Source organism: Ovis canadensis, chromosome 1 (assembly GCF_042477335.2).
Source record: "Ovis canadensis isolate MfBH-ARS-UI-01 breed Bighorn chromosome 1, ARS-UI_OviCan_v2, whole genome shotgun sequence".
In the NCBI taxonomy this organism is placed as follows: Eukaryota; Metazoa; Chordata; class Mammalia; order Artiodactyla; family Bovidae; genus Ovis; species Ovis canadensis.
The window spans coordinates 112,638,574-112,663,295 of NC_091245.1; the positions used below are offsets into that span (position 1 = coordinate 112,638,574).

The following is a 24,722-nucleotide window of genomic DNA, read 5'->3' on the forward strand; positions in this document are numbered from 1 at the left end:
CATGTCTAGAGAAAGCACTGAGATAGTCCACTTCTCTTGGCATGTCTATCTTTCCCAACAATTGGATGAATACTTCATACCAGCCCCTACTCCCAAGGTCATATTAGTGACCTATGAGCTGAGTAAGCCCCATGGAGCTCACACAGCCACAGGAGGCCTGAAGACAGCATGTCTCCAGATGTAGTGTAGGGGAGCAGAATGTGCCACCCTAAGATATGTCTCTTTGGCATATTAATTGTTTCAAGTAGGTTGTTTTCTAAGGAAGTAGCAGACATGGTAAACATTCTGAAAACCTTGTACGAGTTACTCTTTCATAAGAAACATTTATATTTGTAAGGGAAATCTCCATTAATAAAGCTGTCTCCCTCTCTGTACCAGACGAGGAGGATGACCAAATCTCTAGAAACTCTTATCAATGCAGAAGGCACTAAATTATATCTGCCTAACAACCTTACCTTTATTTGCTGTTTTTTTCCTGATAATCTCCCCAAACTGTCAGCCTCAACATTCTCTTTCGTGTTTAGCAGAGGATGGTATTTAAGATGAGGGCTTCAGCCATTTTAGCAAGTTACTTGTTTTTTCTGGGTTTCACCCATGTGAAGTCGCTCAGTCGTGTCCAACTCTTTGTGACCCCATGGACTGTAGCCTACCAGGTTCCTCCCTCCATGGGATTCTCTAGGCAAGAGTACTGGAGTGGCTTGCCATTTCCTTCTCCAGGGGCTCTTTCCGACCCAGGGATCCAACCGGGGTCTCCTGCATTCCAGGCAGATGCTTGAACCTCTGAGTCACCAGGGAAGCATGTACACAATATTAAACTCTGACTGTCCCCTGTTAGCTTATCTCATGTCAGTTTAATTCTTACACCAGTCAGAGATCCTAGAAGGGCAGAGAAAAATGTCTTCCTCCCCCAAAGCCAGTCATAAGCCAGATCAAATGTCCTGCCACCTTGAGAGGCCTTGCATGAGTAGCCACCAGGATTTCCTTTGAGTATGGCTATCTCATCTACCTCAGAGTCACATACTGTCATAATTTTAAAACGTTATATTTGTTTCCTATGCCCAAACTCACTTTTACTCATTTTTGCCATAGTAGTGAGCATTAAAGCACCTTTAATGGAAAAGACTTAAGTATTTATTAGGGGGAATAGCAAGAAAGGCAATAGCTTAGCTCTCAGTTCTCAGCTGACCTCGGAAGACAGGTAGTGGAGGGCTGGACAGCTGTAACAGGAAGAGGAAAGTTGCCACACAAGGGGACAGAATACAACCATAGCAGAACCAACTTTGGCTTTTAATCAGATGTTCCAGGGTTTCCCTGCTACTCAGGCCTCTGCTCAGACTCCCACTCAGCGACCCTAGACAGAGCCATCCTTCCCAACTTTCCTTTCCCACAATTTTGATTTCTCTCTGGAGCAATGACATTATTTACCTTTGCTCATGAAACAACCCCTTACATAGACAGAGGTCTCAAAGAAGGCCTCAAGGATCACGGCACCCGGGAGCCTGCAGTGTGGCAGCTGCCCTTGCAGCCTTCTGTTATTTGTAATGCAAAGAAGCTTCACAGATGAGGAACCATGGCACGAAATGTAAAAGGACTACTTCTCCATCTCACCAAAGTTCTATTTGTGTTGCTTCCGCTTGAGAAAAGAGATGGAGCCTGATTTTCCAAAGCTTAAGGAAGACTCCCCAACCCCGCTGCCAGGATGAAAATCCTTGCTGCCTGGAGCCACTACTCCACTTCAGGTGGAGACACGCCCGTATTCCCTTTTCCATCTCACTGGGCCTCCAGTGCACAGTTACAGGCAGACAATCTGTGGAAAGTACCTTGTCTGCTGGTTGCCAGGAACAAGAGAGGCAGCAGTAGAATTTCCAGAGTCAGAGACCACTCGTGCCTTCTGGAGCACATACTCCTCTTCTCCAGAACTTTACTGGAACTCTGGACACAGACCGAGCCAAGCCAGAAAGAGACCAAGTTCAGTTTAATCGCTCAGTCGTGTCCAACTCTTTGGGACCCCATGAATCGCAGCACACCAGGCCTCCCTGTTCATCACCATCTCCCAGAGTTCACTCAGACTCACGTCCATTGAGTCAGTGATGCCATCCTGCCATCTCATCCTCGGTGGTCCCCTTCTCCTCCTGCCCCCAATCCCTCCCAGCATCAGAGGTTTTTCCAATGAGTCAACCCTTCTCATGAGGTGGCCAGAGTACTGGAGTTTCAGCTTTAGCATCATTCCTTCCAAAGAAATCCCAGGGTTGATCTCCTTCAGAATGGACTGGTTGGATCTCCTTGTAGTCCAAGGGACTCTCAGGAGTCTTCTCCAACACCACAGTTCAAAAGCATCAATTCTTCAGTGCTCAGCCTTCTCCACAGTCCAACTCTCACATCCATACATGACCACAGAAAAAATCATAGCCTTGGCTAGATGGACCTTAGTCGGCTAAGTAATGTCTCTCCTTTTGAATATGCTATCTAGGTTAGTCATAACTTTTCTTCCAAGGAGTAAGCGTCTTTTAATTTCATGGCTGAAGTCACCATCTGCAGTGATTCTGGAGCCCCAAAAAATAAAGTCTGACACTGTTTACACTGTTTCCCCATCTATTTCCCAGGAAGTGATTGGACCAGATGCCATGATCTTCATTTTCTGAATGTTGAGCTTTAGGCCAACTTTTTCACTCTCCTCTGTCACTTTCATCAAGAGGCTTTTTAGCTCCTCTTCACTTTCTGCCATAAGGGTGGTGTCATCTGCATGTCTGAGGGTATTGATATTTCTCCTGGCAATCTTGATTCCAGCTTGTGTTTCCCCAAAGGTACCTTTAATTCAAGGCTTATGGTTAGAACTCTCCACCCAGCAACTCATGGATGAGGCCTGGGGACCAAAAATAGGAAGCCCCATCGGTTTTTTTTTTTTAATTAACCACTAGGAAACTAAGAACAGACTTGCAGATATGGGGGCAGAAGGAGAGGGTGGGACGAATTGAGAGAGTAGCCCTTTAACATCCATCACCATATGTGAAACTAGACAGTTGGTGGAAATTTCTAGTGTGACGCAGGGAGCAAATGACAACCTACAGGGGTGGGATGGGGTGAGAGGTGGGAGGAAGGCCGTGAGGGCGGGAATATACGTATACCTATAGCTGGCTCATGGTGATATATGGCAGAAATGGACACAATGTTGTAAAGCAATTATCCTTCAATTTGAAATCAATAAATTTAAATTAAAAAAACAATTTTGTTTGAATGTGTGTTAGTTCTCTTTTCTGGTGAGAGGATCCATAGATTCTAGTGGTTTTCCGAGGGATTGGTACTCAGAAAATGTTAAAGACCCCTGAGAGTGAATATCTGCTTTTGGTTTCCCAGTCAGGAAACACCCTGATTAACCAGAGCACCCACCCAAGGGGATTTCGGACCTGAGCCAACTCTAAATCATGTGAGGAGTAGAAAGTAGATCAATGTGGCTTAGGCTGAGAGCACAAAATGTGGAAAATCAGATCTACACAGTTTGAGTGCTGGTCTCCCCCCTCCACCTCCAAGCTCTTCCTCCCTTATGGGTAAGTTCACTATTGAAACCTTTACATTGGCCTACCCACTGAACATCAGTATTATTATTATTAACCTATATTCAAATATTGTATTACTAACCTATTATCAAAGGTTATTGACTCAAATGAATGTATTCTGCACCCTTGGGTCTAAGAGTTTCAGGCCCATCCCTCTTGAATCAAAATGAATTATTCACCCACCCAGGACACTTTGAAGACCCATAGGAAAGCCACAGTCCCTGATGTACCATATTTGTAGCAGTTTCAGACTGGGGACATTTCTGATTTTCACAGTGGAGATGACCAACAAAAACCGCTCTCCTCAATCTGTGAACTGCTGTCTTGGAAGTAGTTATCCTCCCCGAAAGATCAGCATGGGGAAATGGAGTCAGCTCACTACCTGAAACTGCGTAGGACACCCTATTTACCTGATCATATTGGAGCCTGTGAGGTGAGGAAAACAGGGATTACTACTTGTATTTGATAACTGAAACTCAGCGTCTGATTTGCCTGAGGTCATGTGCAGCTCCAGTCAAGCCCAGTCTTCTTCACTCAGCTCTTCCCTTCCTGCGAGCTACAGTCAATCTTTGGACTAGAAGAAAAGATGAGACTGAAGTGGAATGAACAAGATCAAAGTGAGGTTAACTAAGGAAGACTTTAAAGCAAACCATGAGAAAGAAGCCGAGAAGGAGCATTCTTTACCACTGATGCCCCGGTGAAGCCATGAGAAGGAGTAGGGCAAATGATAGAACCAGGTAAGGGACAGAAGTGAACTGTGCGTGGGCTTGCTCGGACTTTGGCTCCTCTGGGGATTTTGCAAAAGGGCTGTTGTCCAGTGTTTTGCTGAAGCATTTGAGATCTGAACCAGCAGAGAATAGAAAAATCTATTCCCAACCACCTAGGATGAAAGGTGGGACCTCTCTGTTGGCACTAGTGGTAAAGAACCCACCTGCCAATGCAGGAGACACAAGATACGTGGGTTTGATCTCTGGGTTGGGAAGATCCCCTGTAGGAGAGCATGGAAACCCAACTCCAGTGTTCTTGCCTGGAGAATCCTATGGACAGAGGAGCCTGGCAGGCTACAGTTCATGGGATCACACAGAGTGGGACACGACTGAAGTGACTTAGCACACACCCATGCAGGATGAAAGTGAAAGGAAATGGCAACCCACTCCAGTGTTCTTGCCTGGAGAACCCCGGGGATGGAGGAGCATGATGGGCTGCCGTCTTTGGGGTCACACAGAGTCAGACACGACTGAAGCGACTTAGCAGCAGCGGCAGATGCAGGATGACTTCTTGGTGATACCAGTAGGGGCAGTACAACACTGCAGGTGTTCCTTCCTCCCTGTATCTATTGGATATTTCTAGAGCTACAAGTGAGGATGTAGAAATAAAAGCTACACTGTTGTCTACTTTTAAGCAGCTTGCAATCTCATGAAGGAACCAGACAAAGAAGGAAAGCATTACAATGTGGTTTTGAAACTATGGGGTCACTTAGAAAGACTACAGAAATACAAACTATGTTATGAGAGGAGGCTACTGGGGGATGAGTGAATAGGTGCAACTCCTTTTAAGAATGATGAAAGTATGTTATATAAGGAAGATGAGCACGGGTAATATCTGAGAAACTAGAGAACTTGGCTATTTCAGGAAACGGAGGATATTTTAATGAGGCTGAAATAAAAGGAAAGAAAAACAGCTCTATAGTGTTAAGGTTTTAGCGTGCATAGATTAGGAGCTTGGATTTTATCCTGAAGCCTTTCAAGGAGATGTAAATAAAGGATTCGGGGCATAGAAGCGTCCTACTTCAATTCACAGGTTGGAAAGAAATCTGAAGTAGAGGAGAATGAGACTAGAAGCAAGGAGGTATTCCAAAGTATTGGAAGAATTCATCTACCATTAAAGAAGGCCTGAGCTGCAGGGTGCGGCAGATGAAGAGAAGTTCGATTCAGCACAGTTTCATTTTTTATATGCAGGTTGACAGAGAGGGAGAAGATAGAGTCTGGTTGCTGGCTTGAGTGATCAACCCAAGATAGGAGAAGGGATAAACTGGAACACGAGAAATGGTAAGTTCAGTGTGGGATATGTTAAGATTAAGATGCCTAAGACAGAGTTGAATATTTGGATGTGGGGCTCAAGAGAGCGATCTGAGCTACCTACCAGGAACATGATTATGCAGCACATAAATTGTGGTTGAGGTCAGACCATGTGCTAGAAGGATCTCTCTCAGAGTATGTAAAGTGAAAATGGGGTTGAGGGTTGAGGAGGGGCATCCCCTGTGTCTTAGTCATGCCAGCTACCACGTCAGAAATACCATAGGCTGTATGGCTTAAAGGACATACATTTACTTCTCACAGTTCAGGAGGCTGGGAAGCATAAGATCAGGGCACCAACAGACTCAGAGTCTAGCAAGAATCCACTTACTGATGCAGAGATGAGCATCTTCACACTGGAAGATGTCCACTGGCGTTACATGGCAGAAGGGAAGAGGGAGCTCTCTGAGAGAACTCTCTTTTTAAAAAGTCTTAGTCTACAGTGAGGCCAAGATAGCATAGTAGGAAGACTTTGAGCTCATGGGTATATCAAAATTAGAACTATTTACAGTGTAACTATTAATGAGGAAAAAAAGAAGACTAGCAAAAAAGATCATCTACAAATAAAGATATAAAGAAAAGATACAATGAGACAGTAGAGAGTGAAAATGTGCTATGGTCAAGACTCATAACCCCAGGTGGGTAACCCACAAATGGGAGGATTATTACAATTGTAAGGGTTCTTCCCAAGGATCAAGTGGTCTGAGCTCTACACACACTGGGCTCCCCAGCCCTCAGGTCCTGCACCAGGAAGATGAATAGTTGACTTGGAAAGCCAATGGAGCTTGCTCTCAGGAGAGTGAGAAGGCTATGCAAGCTGACATTCCAGTCTTACAAGGTTCTTAGAAACAAAACTTCATGTACTCTGGGACTCAGGGAATAGGCAGTAATTTGAAAGGAGCCTGTATCAGACCCACCTGCTAATCTTGGGGAGCCCCCTGACGAGTGAGGAGGCAACTGCAGCTCACCCTGGGAACAGAGACACTGGAGATGGCCATTTTGTGGAGCTTATTCTACCATGAGGACACTGTGCTGGCAAGCACCATTTGTATTCCTTCCTCTAGCTCATTAACACTGGGGCCTGGCCTAGCACACCAGACTCTCAGCACCAGTACTGGGGTCCCTTGGGCCAAGCCGCAAGCTGAGTGGGAACACAGCCCCACCCACCAGCAGAGCTTCTACCTTAAGGCTTCCCAAAACCACAGCCATCCCAGGATTGGGCATTGTCCACCAGAGGACCCAAGACCTGACCTCACTCACCAGTCCATCAACACTAGCCCTGGGAACCCCAGGGCACTGCCGTCGACGGACCTGGGACCTGGCTGGGCCACCAGGTTAGTACCATCAGGGTACACTAGGGCCATTCTCACCCTCCAGTGGATAGACACCAGCTCCAGGACCCCTGGCCTTGGACTTGCCCACCAGCAAGCCAAAACCAGCTCCAACATACCGTGGACTCCTCAACCAGCTGTGCTGGGGTCCAGTCCCACTCATCAGAGGGCCAACAGCAGTTCTGAGACAGCCTGGATGCCACAGATATTTGTGTGAGGAACTGGCCCCGCTTTCCAGTAGACTGACATCAGGTTTGGAACCCTTGGCTTCATAGCCAGCCATGCCAGAACCAGGCTCTGCCTGACAGTGGACCAGAACCAGACCTAAGACCACTTGGGGTCCCATAGCCAGCAGCCTCATAACAGCCCTGCCAACCAGGGGCCAGCAGCCTCTACTCAAGGCAGGACCAACCAACTACACTGGGGGCCAGCTACATCTACCAGATCACCCACAGTAGTCAGCCTGCCACAACAGAAGGACCAACACCAGCCCAAGGAGGGGCAATCCTCAAGCATAGAGCTCATAGAAGGGAGTATACTGCCGGGAGGCATACGAAAGCTCCTGTAAAGCCACTTCTCCAAGAGCAGGAAACATAACCAACCTGCCAATTAAATAGAAATAAAAAACCGTAAATTGAGGCTACAGAGGGTTATCCTCTAAATGAAGGGAAAGGATAAAATTCCAGAAGAAGAACTAGTGAAGTAGAGAAAGGCAATGTACCCTATAGAGAGTTCAAGTTAATAATCATAAAGATGTTCAAAGAACTCAGAAGAAGATTGGATGAACAGAGTGAGAAGTTAGAATTTTTTAACAGGGTTAGAAAATATAAAGAAGAACCAGAGATGAAGAATACAATAGCTTAAATGAAAAATACACTAGAAGTAATCAAAAACAGATTAGATGATACAGAGGAATAGATCAATAAGGTGGAATACAGAGTAAGGAAAATCAGTATAAAGGAACGGGATAAAAAGAGAATAAAAAGAAATGAAGGCAGTTTAAGAGACCTCCAGGATAACATCAAGCATACCAGCATTCACCTTAGAAGGATCTCAGGAGAAGAGAGAGAAAGGGGCAGAGAACACATTTAAAGTCATAATAGCTGAAAACTTCCCTAACCTGAGAAAGGAAACAGATGTCTGTGTCCAGGAAGCCAGAGAGTCCCAGACAGGATCAGCTCAAAGAGGAACACAAGAGGCACTGTAATTAAAATGTCAAAAGCTAAAGAGAGAATATTAAAAGCAGCAAGGGAAAAGCAACAAGCTTCATACCAGGGAACTCACATAAGGCTATCAGCTGACTTTTCAGCAGAAACTCTGTAGGCCAAAACAGAGTGGCCCAAAATAGGTAAAGTGACAAAAAGGAAAACTCACAACCAAGAATAATTTATTCAGCAAGGCTTTCAGTCAGATTTGACGCAAAATCGAAAGTGCTACAGACAAGCAAAAGCTCAAGAGTTCATGCCATACCAACTTTATAAGAAATGTTAAGGGGACTTCTCTAAGTGAAAAAGGCCACAACAAGAAATGTGAACATCATGAAAGGAAAAAAATCTCATTAATAAAGGCAAATGTACAATAAAGGTAGTAAAGCAGCTGTGTGTAAAGTTAGGAGAGAGGGTAAAAGACGAAGATATTAAAATTGTGTATACCTGCAATAAGTAATTAAGAGATAAGCAAAACAAAAAGATATAAAATTCTCCACGCAAGAATAGTGGAGTGGGTAGCCATTCCCTTCTCCAGGGAATCTTCCCAACCCAGGGATCCAACCTGGGTCTCCTGAAATGCAGGCTGATTCTCTACTATCTGAGCCACCAGGGAAGCCCCAGAATATTAAACATGAAGTCAAAAACACTGCATTGGGGGCATAAAAATGCAGAGTTGTTAAAATGCATTTGAACTTAAGAGATCAGGAACCTCTGTGTGTGTGTGTGTGTGTGTGTGTGTGTGTATACCAATGTATATGTATATATACATATGTATATAGATATAGATAGTTATGTACAATGGGGGGAATATAATAAATACCTAATATATTTGAATGATGACATCATAACCAGACTGATTGTGGTAATCATTTTTAAATTTAGAGAAATGCCAAACTGCTATGTTGTGGAACAGAAACTAACATAGTATTGTAGATCAATTGCACTTCAAAAGCAAACAAACTCATAAAAAAATATCAGATTTGTGGTGACCAGAGGCTGGAACTGGGGGGAGGGGAATTGAATGAAGGTGTTAAAAAGCTACAAACTACCAGTTACAAGATAAATAAGTACTAGGAATGTAATGTACAACAAGATAAATAAATATAATTAATGTTGCTGTGTGTTAAATATGAAAGTTTCAAAGAGAGTAAATGCTAAGAGTTCTCATAGAAAAAAATTTTGTCTATTTTTTTATTTCTGTACCTATGTGAGATGATAGGTGTTCCCTAAATTTGTGTAATAATCATTCATGATGTATAAAAGTCAAATTTATGATGTACTCCTTAAACTTATACAATGCTACATGTCAATTACATCTCAATGAAGCTTGAAGGTAAAAAAGAGCACTAATTCCACTGTGAGGGCTCCACCCTCCTGATCTAAACATCTGCCAAACACCCCATCTTCTAAGAGACAGTTGTTATTCAGTCGCTCAGCTGTTTCCGAGTCTTTGTGACCCATGAACTGCAGTATGCCAGGCTTCCCTGTCCTTCACAACTCCCAAAGTATGCTCAAACTCATGTCCATTGAGTCAATGATACCATCCAATCATCTCATCTTCTGTCACCCCATTCTCCTCCTGTCCTCAATGTTTCCCAGCATCAGGGTCTTTTCCATGAGTTGGCTCCTCACATCAGGTGGCCAAAGTATCGGAGCTTCAGCTTCAGCAACAGTCCTTCCAATGAGATTCAAGGTTGATTTCCCTTAGGATTGTCTGGTTTGATCTCCTTGCTGTCCAAGCGACTCTCAAGGGTCTTCTCCAACACCACAGTATGAAAGCGTCAATTCTTTGGCACTCAGCCTGCTTTATGGTCCAACTCTCACATCCATACATGACTACTGGAAAGACCATAGCTTTGACTATGTGGAGGTTTGTAGGCAAATTGATGTCTCTGCATCTTAATACACTGTCTAGGTTTGTCATAGCTTTTCTTCCAAGGAGCAAACATCTTCTAATTTCGTGGCTGCAGTCACAGTCCACAGTGATTTTCGAGCCCAAGAAAATAAAATCTGTCACTGTTTCCATTTTTTCCCCATGAAGTGATGAGACCGGATGCCATGATCTTATTTTTTTTAATGTTGAGTTTTAAGCCAGCTTTTTCATTCTCCTGTTTCACCTTCTTCAAGAGGCTCTTTAGTTCCTCTTTGCTCTCTGCCATTAAGGTGGTATCATCTGCATACCTGAGGTTATTGGTATTTCTCCCAGCAATCTTGATTCCAGCTCGTGCTTCATCCAGCCAGGCATTTCACATGATATACTCTGCATATAAGTTAAATAAGCAGGATGACAGTATACAGTCTTGACCTACTCTTTTCCCAATTTTGAACCAGTCCATTGATCCACGTCTGAGTCTAACTATTGCTTCTTGACCTGCATACAGGTTTCTCAGGAGGCAGGTAAGGTGGTCTGGTATCACCATCTCTTGAAGAATTTTCCACAGTTAGCTGTGATCCACATAGTCAAAGTCTTTAGCAATTAAAAGATTAAGATTAAACAAAAGACCTAAGGTGTAGAGAGGACACACAGGCAACCAGTTTATAGCATGCTAGCAACATTGACATCGAAAGACTTGTATAGGAAGAGACATACACGAAGGAGACTGACAACAATTTCTTAGAAGAGTGAGAAACAAATTTAAAGTTTTTAAAGGATTTCAGAGAAGACAAGATGGCAGAGGAGTAGGTGGATGTGGAGTACATCTCTCTCCAAGGATGCATCATGAATATACCTTCAGATGCAGAAGACCTCACAGAGCACCAGCTGAGCACTGGCAGGAGTCACTGATCACTGGAAAGGAATATAAAGACTCATACAAAACTTGGTAGGATGAAGGCAGGAAGGGAAAAAGAGGAGGAGAATGAGCAGGACGGCCTGCATCCAGATAGTAGGGGAGCTGAAGCAAGGGTAAGATCCCCATATCCAGGGCAACTGTTTAGGACAGAAAGGAAACATTTGAGGCTGTCAGAGAGTGAAGCAGCTAATCTGTGAAAGCCTGAAGGTTGGAGAACCACACAGATAATCTGGACCACAGCCCTTTGTACACCACACAGGGATGCAATCCACGGGAATGCATAGTGGCTGGGACTGGAGTGTGGGGATTGGAGAGCAATACCAGGGCAAGAACTGCTGTTGACTTTGGGGAGACAGCTGAGGGGATGGGAGGAAGGAAATCCACATGGGGAATGCCCTTGGAGGAAAGCTGGGAGGCCACGGAGGTAGGGCACTACTACGGGGAGTCGAGCCGTCACTCTAGCCTCTCTCTCCCCACAGGCCAGTGCCAACAGCTGACCAATAGAGAAAGACCTCAGCGAGGGTGGCACACTGAGCAACTGACACGTGGAGCAACAGAGAAGGACCCCGACCATGGTTGCCCTTTGAGCACCTCCTGTGCTGAGTGATAGGGAAGGACCAGCAAGGGTGGCCTTTGAGCACCAGCTGCCAGAGTTTAGGAAAGAACTCTAACAGTGCCATATCTTCTGTGTCTGTGGCCTCCTGCTTCCCTGCACACCTGGCGCCGCTGGGGTCCATGTGATCCAAGCAGCAGTGCCCCCTGCACAGCCAGTCCTCACTGGGGCAGACCCGAATTATCCAGGGCAACCTCAGCAGCAAACTTCTATGGATGACCCACATGCAGAGCTGGAGACAAAATCACAATTGAGCTCCAGGAGTGGAGTGATTAAGAAAGAGGATCAAAAACTTTTCCACCAGCTATACAAGCTGCAGATTAAATCCACATAACCAGCTATGTAGACTCTATGTCTATGGAATATATAAAAGGTCAATGAGTGTTCCCACAAAAGGAAATGCTCTGTCTCTAGCAGCTGTGGACATTGGAGGCAAGAACACGCAGGAGTAGGGCCAGATCAGAGTCTGAGCTATTCCACAGCAGGTCTAGAGTGCAGCCCTCTCCAGTACTGGAGGGCCTCCTAGGAAGGTGGAGGTGGACTGTGGCTCACAGCAGGGGAAAGGACACTGACAGCTGAGAACCAGGAAAAGCATTCATTATCATCCCTTTATTCTGATTCATTCTGTAGTTGATTCTAAATTTTTTCTCCTCTGTTTTTTCTCTGTTGCTGTGGTTGTTGTTTTTATTATTATAGCCATTTAAGCTTTTGGAACCTTTTTAAAAATCACACTTTTTATTTCTTTTATCTATTTCTACTTCTACTTTGGCTTTCTGCAATTCTCTGGGGCGTTTTGTTGTTGTTGTTCTAGAGCTAATCAATGAATTTAGTAAACACACAGGATACAAAATCAATACACAGAAATCTCTTTCATTCCTATACATTAACAACAAAAACTGGAGCGAGAAATTAATATAATCATTCCATTCAGCACTGCAACAAAAAGAATCAAATACCTATCAAATCACAGAACTAGAACAAAACATTTCACAATTTGTATGGAAACACAAAAGACTGAATATCAAAGCAATAAGAATCAACCTTCCTGACTTCAGACAAAACTACAAAGCTACAGTCATCAAGACAATATGGTATTGGCACAAAAACAGAAATATTTTCCAATGGAACAAAATAGAAAACCCAGAGATTAACCCACATACCTATGTGTACCTTATCTTTTACATGGAAGGCAAGAATATACAATGAAGAATAAACAGCCTCTTCAATAAGTAGTAATGGGAAAACTAGACAACTACCTATAAAAGAATGAAATTAGAACACTTCCTAACTCCATGCACAAAAATAAACCACAAACAGATTAAAGACCTAAATGTAAGGCCAGAAACTATAAAACCCTTAGAAGAAACTATAGGCAGAACACTATGACGCAAATCACAGCAAGATCCTCTTTGACCCACCTCCTAGAGTAATGGAATGAAAAGGAAACAAGTGGGACCTAATTAAACTTAAAATCTTTTGCACAATAAAAGAAATCATAAATAAGACAGAGAGCCCTCAGAATGGGAGAGAATAATTGCAAAAGGATCAACTGACAAAGGATTAGTCTCCAAAATATATGAGCAGCTCATGAAGTTCAACACCAGAAAAACAATCAATCAAAAAATGGATGGGAAACCTAACAAGACATTTCTCCAAAGACATTCAGTTGGCCAACAAGCACATAAAAAGATGCTCAACATTGCTCATTATTGGAGAAATGCAAATCAAAACTACAATGAAATATCACGTCACACCAGCCAGAATAGACATCATCAAAATATCTAAAAAACAATAAATGATGGAGAGGATGTGGAAAAAGGAAATCCCTCTTGCACTGTTGGTAAGAATGTAAATTGATACAGACACTCTGGAAAACAGGATGGAGATTCCTTTTAAAAGGCTAGGAATAAAACTATCGTTATGAGCCAACAATCCTACTCCTGGGCATATACTCTGAGAAAACCAGAATTGAAAAAGATGCATGTACTCCAGTCTTCAATGCAGCACTATTTACAATAGCCAGAACATGGAAGCAACCTAGATGTCTGTCAACAGTTGAATGGATAAAGTTGTGGTACATATATACAATGGAATATTACTCAGTCATTTTTTAAAAATGAATTTAAGTCAGTGAGGTGGACAGGGCTTTCCTGGTGGTTCAGTAATAAAGAATCTGCCTGCAGGAGATGTGAGTTCAGCCCCTGGGTTGGGAAGATCCCCTGGAAGAGGGCATGACAACTCACTTCAATATTCTTTCCTATAGAATCTCATGGACAGAGGAGACTGCTGGGCTACAGTCCACGGGGTTGTCCAAAGAGTTGGACATGACTGAGGCAAATTAACGTGCATGCTCACAGTGAGGTGGATGAGCCCGGAGGCTATTATACAGAGTGAAGTAAGTCAGAAAGAGAAAAAATGTTGTATATAAATGTATGTGCATATATAGAATCTAGGAAAATGGTACAGATGAACCTGATTACAGGGAAGGAACAGAGATGTAGACATAGAGAACTGACTTGTGGGCACAGTGGGGGAGGGGGGGATGAATTGAGAGAGTAGCACTGAAACATATGTAAAATAGATAGCTAATGGGAAGCTGCTATATAACATAGAGGCTCAACCTCATACTCACACAGCCTAGAGGGGTGGAATGGGATGGGATATGGGAAAGAGTTTCAAGAGGGAGGAGGCAGATGTATACTCATGGCTGATTAGCTTTGCTTTATGGCAGAACGAACACAACATTGTAAAGCAATTATCCTCCAATTAAGAATAAATTTTTAAAAAAGAATCCAAAGAACTGGGATGTTAACAATGTCAAATGCTACAGAAATGAAATGCTCTGTTACAGGGATGTGTCCATTGCAAAGTAAATAAACAGGCAATTTATAGTATCAGAAGAAGAAAATGTTTAATAAGCATAAAAAATGCACATTCAAACTAGGAATCAGAGAAAAGCAAATTAAACAAAAGAAAATTAAACAAATATTACCTTCAAGTTGGAAAAAATAATTTAATTGATAGATTCCAGTGATGATAAAATTAGAGGAAACCAGATAAATACACTGTTCATGGGAGTATAAATTGATTCAATCTTTTTGGACGAAAATTTGGTGCTATCTATCAAAATTTAACCTGTATAATACCTTGGTATTATCCCCTTCATAGATCACTGCCTTGTTGAAGTGAAGGGGCTTGAGTAACTCAACAAAGCTATGAGCCATGATGTGCAGGGCCACCCAAGACAGACAGGGTCATAGTGGAGAGTCCTGATGAATGTCATCCACTCAAGAATGGCAAACCACTCCAATATTCTGGCCACAAGAACTCCATGAACTATGTAAAAAGGCAAAAATGTATAACACCAAAAGATGAGCACCCCCAACCCCGGTCTGAATGTGTCCAATATGCCACTGGGGAAGAGCAGAGGACAATTATTAATAGTTACAGAAAGAATGGGAGAAGGCAATGGCACCCCACTCCAGTACCCTTGCCTGGAAAATCCCATGGACAGAGGAGCCTGGGAGGCTGCAGTCCATGGGGTCGCTAAGAGTCGGACATGACTGAGCAACTTCACTTTCACTTTTCACTTTCATGCATTGGAGAAGGAAATGGCAACCCACTCCAATGTTCTTGCCTGGAGAATTCCAGGGATGGGGGAGCCTGGTGGGCTGCCATCTATGGCATTGCACAGAGTCAGACACGACTGAAGCAACTTAGCAGCAGCAGCAGCAACAACAGAAAGAATGAAGCTGTTTGGCCAAAGTGGAAATGATGCTCAGTTGTAGATGTGTCTGGTAATGAAAATAAAATCTGATGCTGTAAAGAACAGTACTGCATGGGAACCTGGAATGTTAGGTTCATGAATCAAGGTAAATTTGACAAGGTCAAGCAGGAGATGGCAAGAATAAGCATCAATATCTCAGGAATCAGTGAACTAAAATGGATGGGAATGGGTGAATTTAACTCAGATGACCATTATATCAGGGATTCCATGGTGGCTCAGATAGTAAAGAATCCACCTGCAACATGGGAGACCTGGGTTTGATCCCTGGCTTGGGAAGATCCCCTGGAAGATGGCATGGCAACCCACTCCAGTATTCTTTGCCTGGAGAATCCTCACAGACAGAGAAGCCTGGTGGGCTACAGTCCATGGGGTCACAAAGAGTTGGACACAACTGAGTGACTAAGAACAGCACAGCATTATATCTACTACTGTGGGCAGGAATCCCATAGAAGAAATGGAGTAGCCCTCATAATCAACAAAAGAGTCCAAAATGCAGTAGTTGTGTGCAACATCAAAAGTGACTGAACGATCTCAGTTCGTTTCCAAGGAAAACCATTCAACATCACAGTAATCCAACTATCAATACTGAAGAAGCTGAAGTTGATCAGTTCTATGAAGACCTACAAGACCTCCTAGAACTAATACCAAAAAAGATGTCCTATTCACCATAGGGGATTGGAATGTAAAAGTGGGAAGTCAAGAGACAACCTGGAATAACTGGGAAGTTTAGTCTTGGAGTATTAAATGAAGCAGGGCAAAGGCTAACCGATTCTGCCAAGGGAATGCACTGGTCATAGCAAAACCCTTTTTCAAGAACACAAGAGACGACTTTACACATGGACATCACCAAATGGTCAATACTGAAATCGAATTGATTACACTCTTTGTAGCCAAAGATGGAGAAGCTGCATACAGTCAGCAAAAATAACATCTTGTGGCTCAGACCATCAGCTCCTAATGGCAAAATTCACACTTAAATGAAAGAAAGTGGGTAAAACCACTAGGTCAGTCAGGGACAACCTAAATCAAATCCCCTATGATTACACAGCAGAGGTGAGGAATAGAGTCAAGGTATTCAATGTAGCAAACCATGTGCCTGAAGAACTATGGACAGAAGTTCATAATATTGTATAGGAGGCAGTGAACAAAATCATTCCAAAGAAAAAGAAATGCAAGAAGGCAAAGTGTTACAAATACCTGAGGAAAGAAGAGAAGTGAAAAGAAAGGGAGAAAGGGAAAGATATACCCAACTGAATGCAGAGTTCCAGAGAATAGCAAGGAGAGACAAGGCCTTCTTCAATGAACAATTCAAAGAAATAGAGGGAAAAAACAAAAAGGGAAAGACTAGAGTTCTCTTCAAGAAGATTGGAGATATCAAAAGAATATTTCATGCAAAGATGGGCACAATAAGGACAGAAACAGTACTGACCTAATAGAAGCAGAAGAGATCAAGAAGAGAGGGCAAGAATGAAAAGAATAACTACACAAAAAAAGATTTTTATGACCCAGATAACCATGATGGTGTGGCCACTCACCCAGAGCCAGACATTCTGGAGTGTAAAGTCAAGTGGGCCTTAGGAAGCACTGCTGCCAATAAAGCTAGTTGAGATGGTTGAATTCCAGCGGAGTTATTTAAAATCCTAAAAGATAATGCTATTATAGTGCTGCATCAATATGTCAGCAAATTTGGAAAACCCAGCAGTGGCCACAGGACTGGAAAAGGTCAATCATCATGCCAATTCCTCAGCAGGGCAGTACTAAAAAATGTTCAAATTTCCAGACAATTGCATTCGCCTCCCACGCTAGTAAGAGTATGCCCCAAATCCTTCAAGCTAGGTTTCAGCAGTATGCGAACCAAGAACTCCCAGATGTTCAAGCTGGGTTTAGAAGAGGCAGAGTTCAAATTGCCAACATTCGCTGAATTCTAGAGAAAGCAAAGGAATTTCAGAAAAAATATCTACTTCTGTTTCATTGATTAAAGTCTTTGACTGTATGGGTCATAACAAACTGGAAAACTCTTAAAGAGATGGGAATAACAGACTGTCTCACCTGTCTCAACAACCAGTGAGACAACTAGTCAACCAGTCAGTTGTTTTGTGTAGGGTTCTAACTCTTCCTTCTTGACCTGCATACAGGTTTCTGAGGAAGAGTTAGAACCTTACATGAAACAACTGACTGATTCAAGATTGAGAAAGAAGTATGGCAACGCTTTTGTTGTTGTTGTTGTTATCCTGTTTATTTAACTTATATGCAGAGCACATCATGAAACATGCTGAGCTGGATGAGTTACAAGCTGGTATCAAGATTGCCAGGAGAAATATCAACAACTTCAGAAATGCAGATGATACTACACTAATGGCAGAAAGTGAAGAGGAACTAAAGAGCCTCTTGATGAGGCTGAAAGAGAAAAGTGAAAAAGCCAGCTTAAAATTCAGTATTAAAAAAACCAAAGTCATGGCATCTGTTCCCAATAATTCATGGCAAATATAAGGGGAAAATGTGGAATTAGTGGTAGATTTCCCTTTTTTTTTTTTTTTTTTTAGCTCTAAAGTCACCGTGGACAGTGACTGTAGCCATGAAATTAGATGATTGCTTCTTGGCAGGAAAGCTATGACAAACCTAGACAGTTTATTAAAAAGTAAAGAAATCGCTTTGCTGAAAAGGTCCATATAGTCAAGGCTATGGTTTTTCCAGTAGTCATGTATGGATGTGAGAGTTGGACCATAAAGCAGGCTGAGTGCCAAAGAATTGACGCTTTCATACTGTGATGTTGGAGAAGACCCTTGAGAGTCGCTTGGACAGCAAGGAGATCAAACCAGACAATCCTAAAGGAAATCAACCCTGAATCTCATTAGAAGGACTGATGCTGAAGCTGAAGCTCCAATACTTTGGCCACCTGATGTGAAGAGCCAACTCATGGGAAAGACTCTGATGCTGGGAAACGTTGAGGACAGGAGGAGAATGGGGCGACAGAAGATGAGATGATTGGATGGCATCATTGACTCAATGGACATGAGTTTGAGCATACTTTGGGAGATAGTGAAGGACAGGGAAGCCTGGCATACTGCAGTTCATGGGATCACAAAGACTCAGACATGGTTGAGCAACTGAATAACAACAACAATCTCTTAGAAGATGGGGTCTTTGGCAGATGTTTAGATCATGAGAGTGGAGCCCTCATTGTGGCTTAGTGCTCTTTTTTACTTTGAAGTTTCATCGACATAAAGCAATGAAATTGACATGTAGCATTGTGTAAGTTTAAGGAGTACATCATAAATTTGACTTTTATATATCATGAATGATTATTACACAAATTTAGGGAATACCTATCATCTCATATATATACAGAAATAAAGAAATGGAATAAATCAGGTTCGATGCATGATACAGGATGCTTGGGGCTAGTGCACAGGGATGACCCAGAGGGATGGTATGGGGAGGAAGGTGGGAGGGAGGTTCAGGATGAGGAACACATGTACACCTGTGGTGGATTCATGTTGATGTATGACAAAACCAATACAAATTATGAAGTAATTATCCTCCAATTAAAATAAATTTATATTATAAAAAAGAATAAATCATGGTATTAATATGCTGTGGGACAATATGAGGCTATAATACAGAATGAAATAGAAAAGAACATATTGATCTAAAAGAAATCTGTTACATATCATTGAGGAAAAATTGTAAACAAATACACACAAGACCTTTTTTAAAATTTATTTTATTGAAATATAGTTAATTTACAGTGTTGTGTTAATTTCTACTGTAGAAAAAATGATTCAACTATAAATAGATAGATATTCTTTTTAATATTCTTTTTGAATTAAGTTTTATTTGGGGTAAAATGAGAACCTTATCCCAGGATTTATCACAGGATATTGAATATAATTGGGTTTCCTTGGTGGATCAGTGGTGAAAAATGACCATATGCCAATGCAGGAGACACAGATTCAGTCCCTGGGTTGGGAAGATCCCCTGGAGAAGGAAATGGAAATCCACTCCAGTATTCATCAGAAATCCCACGATCAGAAGAACCTGGTAGGCTATAGTTCATGGGGTCATTAAAGAGTCAGACATGACTTCTCAACTAAACAACAATAATTGAGGATAGTTCTCTGTGCTGGATAGTAGCACCTCATTGCTTATCCATTCTATATGTAACAGTTTGCATCTACTAATCCAAAATTCCCATTCCTGTTTTATTTCACCTCTCTGATTCTATTTCTTGTCTTCATTTTTATTATTGGTAGTTCCCAGAATTGTATCCTTCATCCTTTCTCTTCTCACATACAGCCCCTGAATGATTTGCTCTTTTTCTGTGGCTTCATCTACACCCTATCATGTTTATATTCATGATGGAATTTTTCTAATATCAAGATGATAGTGTTGGAATAACATTGATGCAAGAACCCACAAATTTATAGAATAAAATTATTAAAAGAAAAGAAGATACTGTTGATATCAGTATAGGCAATTGGCATACCAGTCTAAACATGCATTGGATCTAGCTCATTCAGTTACAACTTCACAAGAGTGGCATATTTTTCATGCATCCAAGAATGCTCCTCCTTTTCCCTTGTACTAAATGCTGACTTGAAATGGCTATAGAGTTCTTGGGTCATCACCTGCACCTTCCTCAACTCTGTAGATGTTATTCAAGTCTTTTATGACATTTTTGAGGCAGAAAGTAGAACTTTCAGCCTTTGTGGTGCTCCCCTATCCAGCTGACTGTAGAAATCACCATCATTTACCTCCTCGATGTGTAGTTCTCACATAGGTGAGTGAATCTTAAGTCAGGCCTCACTGTACCCTCACTATTGTCTTTTTAACACAATTTTCTCTCTCTAACAAGCAAACCCAGTCAAAGATGGTTTTCCTTAAATTCTGAGAGGTAATCTCTAAACCCTTGGATATTGTCAAGCATGATAGGAGTGTCTGGGGGCTTGCAGCTCCAGATGATAATAATATGATTTAGGGCTGGGGATTTGAGCCACATCAAAAATATGATTCAAGGTGGGAGCTTTGGATCATACATATTAACTCAATTTCCTGAAAGGGTGAAAATTAAAATCAGCCATGCTGCTGCTGCTAAGTCTCTTCAGTCGTGTCCGACTCTGTGTGACCCCATAGACATCAGCCTACCAGTCTCCCCCGCCCCTGGGATTCTCCAGGCAAGAACACTGGAGTGGGTTGCCATTTCCTTCTCCAATGCATGAAAGTGAAAAGTGAAAGGGAAGTCACTCAGTCATGTCCGACTCTTAGCGACCCCATGGACCGCAGCCTACCAGGCTCCTCCATCCATGGGATTTTCCAGGCAAGAGTACTGGAGTGAGTTGCCATTGCCTTCTCCGTAAAATCAGCCATATTGGAGCCTAAATGATGGAACCCCAACAGTACTGAGTGTACATGCCAAGGCTGGAGTAAGCATCTCTGATTAACAATACTTCATGCATATTGTCATACATCACTGCCAGGAAGAGTTAACACTGTCCATGGCTCCAAGGCAAAGAAGTATTGGAAGATCCATGTTTAAAATCCTTCTGGACACTGCCAGAAACATCTCTCTCTCTCTCTCTCTCTCTTTTTTTTTTTTTTTTTTGCTTATCTTAATCTGTATCCTTTCCCTATAATAAACTTTAATTATGAGTATAGAAGCTTTCAGGGAATTTTTTTAAAAAATGGAGAGAGAGATCCAGAAAGATCAGCAGAGCAAGAAGCGCACACAGTGGCCGAGCGGGCAGAGCCAGGATTCAATACCAAGCCCTGCTGTGTGCACCAATTCCCTGGGTCCAGTGCTGTTGTTAACAGGGGACTGTGATGCTGAGGTTCATATCTGCTGCCTTGGTTTGAGTACAGAACCACCTGGAGAGCCTGGTATTTCCACCTGATTACAAATCAAGAACGTTTCACGTGAATTCTAATGAGTTATCAAAATATAGTTTGGGGAAACCCCTCAATTTGAAGTAATCAGAAGTAAGGAAATTCTTAGGGACTGCCCCCTTCACAGTTGGCTAACCTTCACAGAGACTCTCTGGAAATTGAGAAAGTGTAGACTGAAGTCCCAGCACCTTCTCCCCATTTGGATTTTTCAGAATTGCAGACAAGCTTATCATTGGTGTGGGAATCATAACCATAGGGTTTAAACAAAGGTTTTCTACTTTTCTGTGACTATTCTGGAAGATATTATATTCCATTCATTTATCACACTATTCTCTAGTCACTCCACCGCTCCCATTATTTGAGTAGAATAGCTTATAACTCTGACTGTGCTGTTATGTTCTTGGGAGGTAAACTTCTTATATGTTCCAGTAAATGTGCCATCTCCCTTTAAGATTGGATAGACAAACCTTTATCTAGACTAAGAGAAAAAAGAGAGATGATTCAAATAAATAAAACAAATGAGGTAATGGACATTACAACTGGCACCGCAGGAATACAAAACATTATAAGAGTCTGCTATGAACTACTATACACCAACAAACTAGGTAACTCAGAGGCAATCAATAAATTCCCAGAAATGTGCAACCTGTCAAGACTGAATAATGAAGAGATAGAAAATTTGAACTTCCCCTATATCTCAGGGAGGTTTCCCTGGTGGCTCAGACTGTAAAGAATCTGCCTGCAATGCAGGTGACTTAGATTCAATCCCTGGGTTGGGCAGATTCCCTGAAGGAGGGCACAGCAACCCACTCCAGAATTCCTGCCTGGAGAACCCCCATGGACAGAGGAGCCTGGTGGGTTAACAGCCTATGGGGTAGCAAAGAGTAGGATACAATTGAGTGACTAAATACAGAAAATTTGAACAGATCGATAGCAAGAAAGGTGATTGAATAAGTAATCAAAAACTTCTCAACAAAGAGAAAGCCAAACAGACAGCTTCACTGGTGATTTCTACCAAATATTTAAGAAAGAATTAACAGCAATTCTTCTCAAACTCTTCCCCAAAAGTTGAAGAGGAAGGAACATCCCTAAACTCATTTTTATTACACTAGCATTACCCTGATACCAAAACCACAAAAGGAACTAAAGGAAAAGAAAGCTACAGGCCCACATTCCTCATGAATATAGATGCAAAGATTCCCAACAAAATACTAGCACACCAAATTCAACAACATATTAAAAGAATTATACAGCATGATCAAGCAAAGTTTATCCCTAGGATTTCAATACATGTGAATAAATAAATGTGATAAATTATATTAATAGGATGAAAGATAAAAATAATATAATCATCTTAATAGATGCAGAAACAAATTTGAAAAAAATCAGTATTTTTTCATAATAAAACTCACAAAAAATGGGGTATAGAAGGAATATACCTCAACATAGGAAAGGCCATATGTGACAAAATCACAGCTAACATTACACTCAATGGTGAAAGGTTGAAAGGTTTCTTGACAACACTAGAGAATAAAACAATGGTGCCCATACCAACGATTCTCATTCACCATAGAGCTAAAAGTCCTCACCAGATCCATTAGATAACAAGAAGAAATAAATGTATCCAGTTGGAAAGCAAGAAGTAAATTTGTCTAAATTGTCTTAAAGACTCCAGCAAAACACTATTAGAACTTACAAAGCAATTTAGCTAAGTTGCAGTACACAAAATCAACACATAAAAACCAATTGGATTTTTTCACTAGCCATAAAATTTTATTGTACATCAATCTTTCTGAAGAATCATTTGAGCTATTCATTTGATGGTTATGAATGTGTCAGGAGCTGTTTTATGAGAATATTTTTGGTTTGCTTGGCAAGGGAAATTCATGAGTCATTTTTATATAACAATGAACTAACCGAAAAATAAAGAAAACAATCTTATTTGTGATAGAATCAAAAATAATGAACTATGTAGGAGCAAATTTAACAAAGGGTAGATTTGTATACTGAAAATTATAAGATTTTGATGAAGAAATTGAAGATACCAAAAAAAAATTCTGTGTTCATGAATTGGAAGATTTAATATTGTTAAAATATTTGCATTACCCAAAACCACCTATAGATTCAGTACAAACCCTAAAAAAATTCCAATAGCATTTTTCACAGAAATAGAAAAATTTACATGAAACCACAAGACCATAGCAATCCTGAGAAAATATACACAGCAATCCTGAGAAAGGAGAACAAAGTTGGAGACAACACATATCTGATTTCAAACTTTATTACAAAGCCACAGTAAGCAAAACACTGTACTATACTGTACTGGCATAAAAAACAAACCTATAGACCAGTGGAACAGAATTGAGAATCCAAGAATAAATCCATGTAAATACCGTCAACAAATATTTGACTAGGGAGCCAAGAATACTCAATGGGAGAAGCATGCTGCTGCTGCTGCTGCTGCTAAGTCACTTCAGTCGTGTCTGACTCTGTGCGACTCCATAGATGGCAGCCCACCAGGCTCCGCCATCCCTGGGATTCTCCAGGCAAGAACACTGGAGTGGGTTGCCATTTCCTTCTCCAATGCATGAAAGTGAAGAGTGAAAGTGAAGTCGCTCAGTCGTATCTAACTCTTAGCAATCCCATGGACTGCAGCCCACCAGGCTCCTCCGTCCATGGGATTTTCCAGGCAAGAATACTGGAGTGGGGTGCCATTGCCTTCTCCATGGGAGAAGCATAGTCCTCAATAAGTGGTGCTGGGAAAGCTGATTATTCACATGCCAAAGAATGAAATTAGATCCCTATCTTATACCACTCACAAAAACTGTGAAAATGGATTAAAGATTTAAATACAAAACTGTGAAACTTCTATAAGAAAACATAGGGGAAAGTCTCCTTGAAATTGCTTTGGTAATGATTTTTTTTTTAATATGATAGCAGTAGCACAAATAATAAAAGCAAAAATAAACAAGTGGGGCTACATCAAACTAGAAAGCTTCTGTACTGCAAAAGAAACCATCAGCTAATTGAAAAGGTAACCTACTGAATGGAAGTAAGTATTTGAATACCTTCTATCTGATAAGGGATTAACGTCTAAATATTTAAGAAATTCATGCAACCCACACGCCATTTGTCCATTGCAGCAATATTTACAATAACCATGATATGGAAGCAACTTAAAAATCCAGCAACAGAGGATTGGATAAAGAAGATGTACTACATATATGCAATGGAATATCAGCCATAAAAAGAACAAAATCATGCTATTTTCCGCAACATGGATGGACACAGAGGTTGTCATAGTGAGTAAAGGAAGTCAGAGAGAGAAGATAGATACACTCCTATAAGAAAACATAGGGGAAAATCTCCTTAACGTTGGTGTTGATAATGATTTTTTAAAAATATGACAACAATAGCATAATAACAAAAGCAAAAATAAACAATATCATATGATATCACTTATATGTGGAATCTAAAAA

The 24,722-nt window shown here is 41.5% G+C and overlaps 1 long non-coding RNA gene across 3 annotated transcripts; it reads left to right on the plus strand.

The window, feature by feature from the left end:
- Positions 1 to 3,354: 3,354 nt before the first annotated feature.
- LOC138416668 (uncharacterized) lies at positions 3,355 to 24,722 on the plus strand. 3 transcript variants are annotated; one of them, XR_011247807.1, is made up of 6 exons: positions 3,355 to 3,545; positions 3,831 to 3,987; positions 4,093 to 4,291; positions 5,513 to 5,602; positions 13,837 to 13,968; positions 24,387 to 24,722. It is a non-coding gene; the product is annotated as an uncharacterized lncRNA (long non-coding RNA). The 3 variants fall into 3 exon arrangements; XR_011247805.1 differs by lacking the exons at positions 3,831 to 3,987; positions 24,387 to 24,722 and having other exon boundaries at positions 4,063 to 4,291; positions 13,837 to 14,550; XR_011247806.1 differs by lacking the exons at positions 3,831 to 3,987; positions 13,837 to 13,968; positions 24,387 to 24,722 and adding an exon at positions 11,440 to 13,182 and having other exon boundaries at positions 4,063 to 4,291.